Raw genomic sequence first — 12216 nt, forward strand, 5'->3', positions numbered from 1 at the left:
TACTAACAACTAGTTGTTGGAACTCAATATAATGATGCTTTACACGTAAGTGTTAAGTACAGAGTGTAATATGAATTTACGGATAACAAAAGGAATGGACTGACGTAATCATTGTTTATAAGCGTACAACTGTTTCCAAGACAAACAGTACTGCTATGAGAAGGATGTTTCTTTTAGCTAGCAGAAGCTGGAGTGTACATGCATACATCCATATATTTACACACACACTCTTACTCACATGTATATTTATAAAAGATATACATGTTTATATGCACATGTTTATATGCACATATATATATGTATATATATATATATATATATATATATATATATATATATATATATATATATATACATACATATATTGATATGTATGTGTGTGTGTATGTGAGCAGTAAGCAGCGTGATGCATTGAGAGGGAGAGAGAGAGAGAGAGAGAGAGAGAGAGAGAGAGAAGGCCTAATTAACAGTGAATATTGGGGGAGGTTGAATGGAAAATGTTCGAGGGCTTGTGCACAATGGATTCTTGCAATGATTAAATAACAATTACTTTAAATTTTAAGAAGCAAATGCAAGGCAAAATGATACACACACTGACGTTCCTTCATCAGACGTACAGAGTTTTAGTTAATTATTTAGAATGATGTGCGGATATTTAGACGCTGTTACTTGAAAACTTCACCTATAAAATTGATCAAGGTATTGGTCTTGAGTATCATTTACTCGCCGTATTTATATAATTATTTTCTTTCGTGAACCTAGAATATATTCCACTACTAAAATGAATGTTATGAATGAATGATATTAATGACGAGATAAATATAAGCAATAAGCAACTAGAATCGTGCGTGAGAGGATAGCAAAAGTAGGTGTTTGCAGATAAAAGTAATCTAAGAACTGCAAATGTTATCAACGACGGTAATTTAGACTTTTTCCTATTTGCAATAATATTCAAGCTTTAATAATTCAATACATCAAGTACAATCTCTGTCCAAAGAAAAATAGTAATACTTGTTGAAGTAATTTCATTGTACGAAATAAATATAATTCTTTTAAAAGATATGCCACAGGATGGTAGATTTCTTGGCTTGACATTCAATTTGTTTGATGCAAATGATATTAATTTGTGAGAGTCAGAGTATAGGTTTCTTGTATCTTGATGTAAGTAGATGAGAAAGACGTGAACTAATATAACGCAAAACGTTATAAGCAACACTTATGAATCTAAAATATACAGAATAATAATATACAGCAATATAGAGAAACCGCGCCGAAGATGATGATATTGTTATACCCCAAAATCACGTGAGGATTAGTGGTCACCAGCATCCTGAATCTATTTACAGTCGGCAATATGTATCCTCTTTTTGTATGTTCTTATCCGCAAAACGTAAGTAATGCATACACATGAATGCACACATTTTAAGACATGCACATACATATAATGTTACAGTTAACGAAAGACTCTTTTTCCATAAATGAAGGTGTGTTATTCCGTATTGCCATATAATCCCTATCCTTATTAAAATTCAACAATACAATATTGTTGCTAATTTGAATATCATTAACTTATGTGATCTCTTATGACACCAATCAGATATTCTTAAATAAGGATGGGTTCGTAAGAATGAAATAATTAACATTCCCCAGCAAGAGTTAATCTTTGTAAATATACCTAGCAGAATTAAACGCATGGCAGGAGTGCTCATATTATCATCCTCTATTTCTGAAGAGAATTGAACATATATATATATATATATATATATATATATATATATATATATATATATATATATGGTCACGTATCACGTATACAAAACCAAACTTTCTGCACCTACCTAGATAAATTTTTGATATTTTACGATGCTTCTAAAATTTAAAAAATCCATCACAAACACATCAAATCAATTACTAACACGCATACACACGAATGTATATATATGCGTATATAAACGTATGAAGTTATATATATATATATATATATATACATATATATATATATATATATATATATATATATATATATATATATATATATATATATATATATATATATATATATATATATATATATATATATATATATATATATGTATATGTATATATATATACATATATATATATATATATATATATATATATATATATATATATATATATATATATATATATATATATATGTATATATATATATATATATATATATATATATATATATATATATATATATATATATATATATATATATATATATATATATATATATATATATATATATATATATACATATATATATATATATGTATATATATACATATACATATAATTAGCGAACAACAAATACAAGTACATTAAGAAACAGAGTGGCTAAATTATTTTTATAGAATTATAAATCTGCCCTCCAATTTTTTTTTCAGCCTGTGAAATCTCGGTAGCATATACTGGATGCCACGAGAAGATGATTCACTTCTGGACCGCAGAAATTATAATTAATTTCTGAACCACTGAAGGAAAATTTAAATCCAGATACAGCATCTATTCTTATACCTTGATGCAACCCAAGAAGAGATATGCAACAACCTTCTTAGCACTAATCTGGAGACTTAAAAACGAGAACATCGATTACATTATCAAGTGGATGATCCTACCTAAGACCAAAACTTGAATTAACGAATGAAACAGACGTGCTCGTTTGAAAACTATATGTAATAAAAAAAATTTTAGAATCTCCAAGGATTATACAAACACAACAGAAATTTTGAAACGGCATTTAAGAACACAAATTTTATCAGTAATTAAGGATAAACAACCAGCAATACCTCACCAAATTCCATTCGTTGTTTAATTTTTGATACCCGTAAAACACAGCTTGTATTTACTCTACTGTCAATTATCGCTACTGATTCCGCTCTATGCTCATTCATACGTTGATTACAGCACATTTATTCAACTCTCTTTTCGTTACTATAATTATATAGCATGCGAAATAAATTTATATTTCGGTAAAGAAACCCAAGGTACCTTTATTTCACAAGAATTACTATGTTGTTTTCATGATAAAAATATCTTCACTAAATTAGCTGATCGAGTGGGCAATTTTACTCGATGTAATTCATATCACAGACAAACACAAACATACACACACACAATTATCCCCCCCCCATATATATATATATATATATATATATATATATATATATATATATATATATATGTAAATTGTAAATCCAAAAGAAAAAAATAACAACAAAACTACAAAGGATTCCGCGGTACACGTGTTTCAAGCTGTGTACCGCAGAATCCTTTGTAGTTTGTTGTTATTTTTTTCGTTTTGGATTTACCATTTATATATATATATATATATATATATATATATATATATATATATATCCTTACGCACGATCCTGAAACTGAGTACATAGACATATATGCATGTGTGTAATATGTCTGATGCAAAACATCTTTGAAGCTTGGCTGGCTGTATTAAAAATACTTCGGTTTATATATCTTCGTTGAAAGCCCGATAGGAATTAAATTAGATACACACCTGAAGAGGACTTCAGAAGAGAAATTGAAGATACTCTTACCAAAGCAGAAGAATGCTGCGGTACTATACATTGCTTTTACATTCGCAAACTGACTTTACAACATACATTCTGAACATAAACAATATTAACAACTAGCTCACACACAGTATTCTATTGCATATATAACATGCGTGAATAATGATAATAATAATAATAATAATAATAATAATAATAATAATAATAATAATAATAATGCCAAAAATGCCACAGAACCGCTAGTATAAGAGGTAGGAAGGTCAGGCTACTGTAAGATGAAAGATTGCAAAGATAAAGTGCTATACAATAAATTGGAAACGAATGAAACTGAAAATAGGTGGGTAAAGAAGCGAATCCATGGTCAATTTCATAGAGATGTTGAAAATAAGACAGACAGAGAAACAAAATATGCTGTGGATGACTAAAAGTGACTTAAACAGGAAGCAAAGGCTCTAATCTGCGCTGACCGAGAGCAAGCATTAAGTACAAATTACATAAAATACAACAAGTCAGAAAGTGATAAGTGCGGAATGTGTGAACAAAACCGTAAGGCATATTACCAGCCAATGTACACCACTAGCCCGGATGGAATAAAAGAGACGCTATCTATTCAAGGTATCAATACCAACAGTTGACAATGTTTGTCTCAAAGAAACGGAGGAACTTTCAAAATATAAAGATCTGGAAATAGAGGTCATTCTTATCACAGTAGGCGCCTTAGGTATGACAAAAAATAAAGCACATTTAGATAAATACATAACAAGTACTTATAAGTATAGATAGCACAGAGAGAATAGCACTACTAGGAACTATACACATCCTATGTAAAACACTTTAAATACAATGTAACTAAGAGCACCACAACAAGTCACAGCACATACCCAAAGCACACAGAGCAAACCACAACAACAACAGCAACAAGAACAATAGCAGTAATAATAATAATAATAATAATAATAATAATAATAATAATAATAATAATAATAATAATAATAATAATAATATGAATTAATATAAAGTCAAAATTAAAAGAAGAGTGCCATTTGCTATCTTGTGAACAATATTTCGACATATAATAATAATAATATCACCTCAGGTTAAAGAACAGTAAAGGCAAGATAACCTGGCCAAAACACAAACAAACTGTCGGTATGATATACGGCAATGATTCTTTGAACAAAACAAACAGTTTAACTCGCATGGAAAACGATTCTGCCAAGAATCCGGTAAAAGTAACCATTATTATTATCATGACAAAAAAAAATATTTTTGCTTGCATGTTATTTTGATTTTAATGCCCTCCAAATCCTGATGTTTAAGTAGATAAAAATCATACTGATGATGAGATGGCATTGATTCAACTGACGTTTGTGAATATCTCATTAAGAACTGTCATTTCTGTTGTCAATATATACCACAGGGGATACTGTTTAAAGAAACTTGTTTACAACACAAATGATATAGCCTTATGAGAAAATGATTCATTGTATTCTTTAAAGAAAGATGTCATTTTATCTTGAAGATTAAGAATGTTTTGTTTCTCTGTTTCGACTACATAAAATTTTAATCGAAACTTACAAGGGAAACCTAAAAATATCGAACGGTAAACAAAGTCGTTATACACTTCGAAAACAATAGAATTGAATATTTTGGAGTGCTAATGAGATGAAAACTTGGAAAGATATCGGCTTGATAGATGAAACAAATATTTCGATCCATTTTCGACTACACGCATAGCAAATGCAGGTATATATACATATATATATATATATATATATATATATATATATATATATATATATATATATATATATATATATATATATATATATATATATATATATATATATATATATATATATATATATATATATATATATAAATATATATATATATATATATATATATACATATATATATATACATATATATATATATATATATATATATATATATATATATATATATATATATATATATATATATATATATATATATATATATATATATATATATATATATATATTTGTGAAAGATCATATATGTATATTCAAACTTAGGTGCGAGGGCGTGGATTACTGTTGAGAATATTCGGCTCACGAACGAAAGATCGTGAGTTTGACTCCTGGCGCTACATTGGGTACTCGAGCAAGAAAATTTATATCACGTTGGCCCAGTCCACTCTGCGAGAATAACATGTTCCTGTAATCCAGACGGTCAACCCTAGAATTTTTATTTTTATTATCATTATTATTATTATTATTATTATCATTATTATTATTATTATTATTATTATTATTATTATTATTATTATTATTATTATTATTATTATTATTATTATTATTATTATTATTATTATAATTATTATTATTATTATTATTATTATTATTATTATTATAATAATTATTATTATTATTATTATTATTATTATTATTATTATTATTATTATTATTTTATGTTTGACTTTTGTTTTGCATTTGTACAAGTTGGAGCCAAGTCTCACCCAGAGACCTCAAGAGACAACAAGTTAGAAGTCCATGTAGGTGTTATGCCTAGGGTACCATATATTTGGATTTGTACAGTTTTGTTCAAGTGAATGTTTAAGAAACCATAAGAAAATTGTGTTTGCTTTAATATTTGAGATCACATAGACAATATTATTCTCCTTTCTTAAATCATAATTTAAACAGTGTTTCTATTGTCATTATTCGTATTAATATGTAAACTGCGACTTAACTTGTTCTAACAAGTATTAGTAATTGATACGCTGATATTCATATTATGATAAGTTAGATTTCCTCCATCATTAACTTTAGTATGACTATCGTTACAAGCAAAATGAATGGGCATATGACTATCTAAATGTTTATTGCTGTAATTAAAGTAGCTAATAGGATTGTTATTATTAACACTGCCAGCATTATTATACAATGTCCCTGTTATCTTATTTAATAGTATCATCGTCATTGTGAACAACAGCAGAATCTCTAATGCCGCAGTTGTTAGAAACAATGTCACTAACATTAAGGTGATAACTGTTCTTACTTACATAACTATTTCGCAACTGCATGCTCATTTAAGTAGGCAGGTATTTTACCTTGAGGATAGGCGACAACACGTCTTCTGAAATTTCAAGTAACTTTCTGAGAACTGCATTGATAATAGATTTCTAGATCTGCTACACAAGTTCTGCAGCTTTGTCGAGTTCAGAAGTAGAGCAGAGTATCTCAGTACTGGTGTAGCTCATATATCTATGTCTTGAAAGTTGTTACCTCCATTTCACTTTGTTTCAGGCAAGATTCTAATTCTCATCTTGTACTCTTTAGTGACTTACTCCTTTTCCTTTCTCTTTCAGTTATCTTATTGACTTGCAGCACACGTAGATATTTGTATTTCTCATTATTCTGAAGCCATCTAATGACGTCTTCTTGTGGCAATGTTATACCATTAGACTTTATCTTCTAACTTCTCTTCATCATTAGTACTGCGCACTTATCTACGACAAACTGCATTCCAGTGTCTTTACTGAATATTCTTCTTGTTGGGATAAAAGAAATCAAATGCTTCATGTTTTTGTATATATTTTAAGGTCAACCATATAACGTGGGTGATATAACTTTCAACTTGGATTTGGCAAACACATAGGCAGGCCTGCATTTTCTTAGTATACTTATGAGAGGGGTTAGCGCAGCGCCGAAGTGTAACGGAGAGAGCGAAACTTCTTGGAAAATGTCCCTACGTATTTTCAAGTTACCTAGCGGTACGTTTGCACACATCAGTTCTACTTCTCACACTCTCATTGCCCCCCCCCCCAAAAAAAAAGATGTTTATTTTCTCATTGATTCCAAGCTTCCTCAGACGTTTCAAGAGTAAGCTGTCTGCACATGGTCGCAAGACTTCCTGTAATCTATCCATCCAACAATTAAATTTTTCCTTCATACTCGTAGCTCGATTAATATTCTGCCGTCTATGTATAGCAGATCAGTAGTACCGCTTCATTTCTTCTTACATACGTTTTGCTCTTCTGACAGTACCTTCTCCTTTTCCAGAATAGTTTATACCTTATCTTTTATGAGGTCAGTTAATTGTTTCCAGACTACGGCTCTCATGTAAAGGGTATCTATTTGCTGACTTCCCCTCTCCTTTGTTTGTCCTCCCGTTATCAGCAATCTCACTGATTTTGTCATCCGTGTTAGTGGTCCATTGTCTATGCAGTCACTAACGAACGGTTGTATATATCTGTGTAAATTTGGGAGGTTTTTGAGCCAAAACCACATGACAACATCTACCAGAGAATCTGTTGAGATTGGTATTTATTAAGTATTTCTTTTACATTCTTATCCTTGATTGTTATACTTTCTTCTATTCGAGACAAGCTGTTCGGACCTGGAAATGCCAACAGCCAAACGTGCATGAGATACATGCAAGAGGTGGAAACCGTTCTCAACGCAATCTTTCAGTGCCTATGTGTTAAAAACTAGCGGGCTTGTTTTTAGTAGTTGCTGAATCGAGTAAGAGGAATCCCGACATCCTTTTATGTTGTAATGTTTCTCTCACACATACACACACGCACACATGCACATGCAGCTGCACTCACACACATACACACATGCACACATACACACATGGAAACTTATATACATACTTGAAACAGAGAATGATAGAGAGAGAGAGTGAGAGAGAGAGAGAGAGAGAAAGAGAGAGAGAGAGAGAGAGTATTGCAGCAACTGAAATTTTAACCCGCTATCTGACGGCGGCAAGTTCGAACATTTTGTCACGATACTCTTATATATTTTTTCCTCTTAAAGTAAATAAATTCAATACTCTTCTGAAAGAGTCGGTTATCCTTAAAGTTATGACTCAGTTGCTTTTATAAATGAACTTACGTAGCTCACAAGTACACATATAAAATCACACACAGACGTATAGCTTATACAGGAATTTACGCAATATGATTTTCAGATATCGAAACTTTCAATTCTGCTGCGTGTTCATTTTATCGTGTAGCCTATGCTACATAGTGAAGTCCCTGCTTCATTAGATGTAATGATTTATTAGGTAAATTTGCTATTCTCATATAACTCTCTCATGATGTCACGTTCTTCATGATTATCTTTTTGAATAGTTATTCTTCATTTCTCCTTTAATACGGCATTTATGTATTCATGTTGACAGATTTGCTCTTCAAATGACACGTTTCTTTAATTACGCCTCGATTTTTGCAATTGATATGTTGTCTCTTTGTGACAACACTCAATTTGTAGAATGTTTCTTTTCTGCTTATGCAAATCCTTCTACTATGTCTAATACATACTTTCTCTAATTTTGATTCCCCTTATCTACGTATATTTTATTCCTTGACTCGTTCAGAGCGAAATATGTTTTTTTTTTTCCATTTGTATTTCTGTGTTTGTCTCTAATTTTTGTTAACTTCATTCCTTCGTACTTTAGTCTTTTTTCTTACGTCCAATTAGAAGTTTCTGTACATTTCTTTTTTTTTTCTTCCAGTATCTTTTCACTTGTTAGATTAAAGTGAAGTTTCTGACATATTTTCACATATGTATTAGCCATTTAACTATTTTTCCTTTATTCTTCTGTGTTTTCTTTATAGGTACCTGATCTTTCTATTAGGGATTCAATCTTTCTTTTAGTTCATCATTGATCAATTATAAAATATCCTTCCGGAGATTTCCCTACTTTTCATTTTTCCTTTCGTCTTATTTCTATGGATCTTCTCTTCGAAATTTCCTCTTTCAGTATTTACTGTTTGTCCCTTTGTTTTTATTTTTACAAACTTCAATCATGTTTCCTCTCTTAGTGTCTCTGCAATTTTGTATCTCTAGCTTTCTCTATTCTCACATTCCTTATCGTATATGACTTCTCTTTTTATTTCTAAAGTAACGAGCGAAAATGCGGACCCAACGGGACGTACTTTCATATCGTATAGAAACAAAGGAAATACTGTAAGACATTTAAACCATCGATTAAATATTTTTTTCTGAAGTCGCTACCGATCAGTGCTTTAATATCGATTACGTTACATTTAACAAAAACTTAAATACAGCAGCAGATCTATGTCTGCTATTGCACTAAAGACAGCGCATTAGGGGAGTCTATGTCAGTAACATCACAGTGAAGAATATAAATTAAACGAAGTGATTATACATAAGAAAATACAAATTTTGCAATTCATATATTTAAATGCACTACACTGTGTGCCTTACCTCACAATTTCTAAATGAACTCTTACTTATTATGTTTACAAACGATTGATACAATCATTCTACATTATATTTGCACAGACAACAATAAATGTTGTTTCTTGTTTCTTAAGGAATGGTTATGACGAATGTGATATATTTTACGCTATAACATTAAGTCGTAATTTTGTGGATAGAAGTGAAGCATCCAAATATATTTTTATTGATATGAAATATTATGAAAACATTTGCTGCTGAATTCTTTATATTCTGGATGAAACAAAAATTGGTGTGATAGAAGGATATTTGTGAGATAATTGGAAATATATGTATTTTGAAATATATTCTTATTCAAGATATTAAATTATATGTGTCAAGTTGTTAATAACTCCAAACTCAGCACTGATAAAGCAACCGCCACAAAATCTAATTCATTCTAAAATCCACTTGCTCCTAATTGATTAGCTCTCATTTTTAGAAGATTCCAAGTTCTCATGAAAGAAATTTGCCTTTTATTTTCGGTAAGATGCATAATAAAGTAGTTTCTTTCTAGTTGATATTATAAAGGATTATCCGTTGAAATAACTTAGTGATAATTGTCTTATAAATATACGGTGTAGTTTGAGACGGTAATATCAGACATATGGGTAAGCCATTCTGCCGAACATTCAAATAGCGCTCGAGAAGAATTCGCTGTTTTTACAGAAATTCTAGAATTGAACAAAAAAAAAAAAAAGAAAAGAAACAACAGACATTTCTTTGTTAATATGTTCCCACTTGTTTCCTTTCTCATTGGTTTATTATTTGACGTTCTCATATTTATTTACCATTTTAACCTGGTAAATTATTAGGTCCGCTTTGATTGTTACATACAATAGCCTCAACTATTCTATTACTTTTCTATTGTAACGATTTTGAATGAATTATATCTTCCGAAGCGATTGTCACTGCGCAAATGAAATATAAACATGATTTTTTTTTTCAATTCACACTAACATCTTAAAAGTTTAAACGCTGAATTATGTAGTAACTATGCATTGGAAACTGACTGAACGTTAAGAGTTAAGATAGTTATAATATAATGTTTCATTTATAAGCGCTGAGATGAAATAGAAATGTATTCGATTAGAAGTTGATGTCAATGCAAATATTTGTGTTATTTCATTTGTATTATTCAGCATATTCACAAACTGTGATTTGGTGAGATCTGTGCTTAAATGCGAAAAGATTGCAAATAATCTGATATAGTATTTATTACAGCTTCTTAAATATCGCAACGTCTAAATATCTGAATAATTGTTCTAGGTTCACTTAAATATGGGGTATGAATTAACCATTAGATCAGTCTGTAACAATGCGACTAATCCTGGTATAACCTTTTTCATATGTTCACCAGGCTTATGTAAATATTCATAGCATTTATCGTGTAATTAGGATGCAAGTACTGTAAAAAAACGACATTTGCGTTTCACTCCCGCTGTTCGGAATCATTATTTATGACCCTATTGTATGTAAAAAATAGTTTGTTTTATTTTCAGTAAAATGAAGTGCTCTGATGAAACTGTTTATCGAATGTCACAAACTTTCGTGCTCAATATTGCGCTGGTTTTCTCAGCTCTAGCATTACACAAAAGCTGTCTTTTCATACGTAACATACTATCAATTGTACTGTAATCGACCAAGAGAATGCGTCGAAACTGCCTGAGACATATTTAGTAATAGTAGTTTCAAATTTTGGAACAAGGCCAACAATTTAGGAGGACGCCGTAATTCGATCACATCGACATGCCCCTGTTGTTCAGTTAGTACTTATTTTATCGAACTCGAAATGACGAAAGGCAAAGTGGATTTCGGCGAAATTTAAACTCATAACGTAAACACGAAATAAATACTGCTATGCATCTTTCTCATCGTGCTTACGATTGTCCCAGTTCTTCGTCTTCACATTTACTATTATTGATAACGTTTTTGTAGTCACTAAAAGTGTGATATACAAAAAATAAATATTGCGTTTGATAGCTTTAGAGAGATTGCAGCTATGATGGAGTGAATCTAATATTGACCCCTGTAGATTATGAATAGTACTAATGGAAACGGTGTTGATAGAAAAACTGTGGTAACTTTCGTTTCGGTACCCTTTATGAAATAATATGGGGTGTTGTATTGATGAATTTCATCTACTCTTCCAGAATCACTCCTCATAGAACATTTAAGGTGGTAAAAGCAATGTCGAAATAGATAATATTTTCCAGATGTAAAATTACATGAGAAGCAAACAGTCTGCGCCTTTCTAAGGTACTTACAATACACTGTTCATTTTTGGTTTGCATCATTTCTGCGAGAGAACAAACCAGTTAAAATTAGTAAAATAAATACAATGATTTCACTTATGAAATATATAATGCGATATTTATATAATACAAATCTTAGTTATATACATGTTGCTGCGTTTC

Source organism: Octopus bimaculoides, chromosome 10 (assembly GCF_046866305.1).
Source record: "Octopus bimaculoides isolate indiv1 chromosome 10, ASM4686630v1, whole genome shotgun sequence".
Taxonomy (NCBI): Eukaryota; Metazoa; Mollusca; class Cephalopoda; order Octopoda; family Octopodidae; genus Octopus; species Octopus bimaculoides.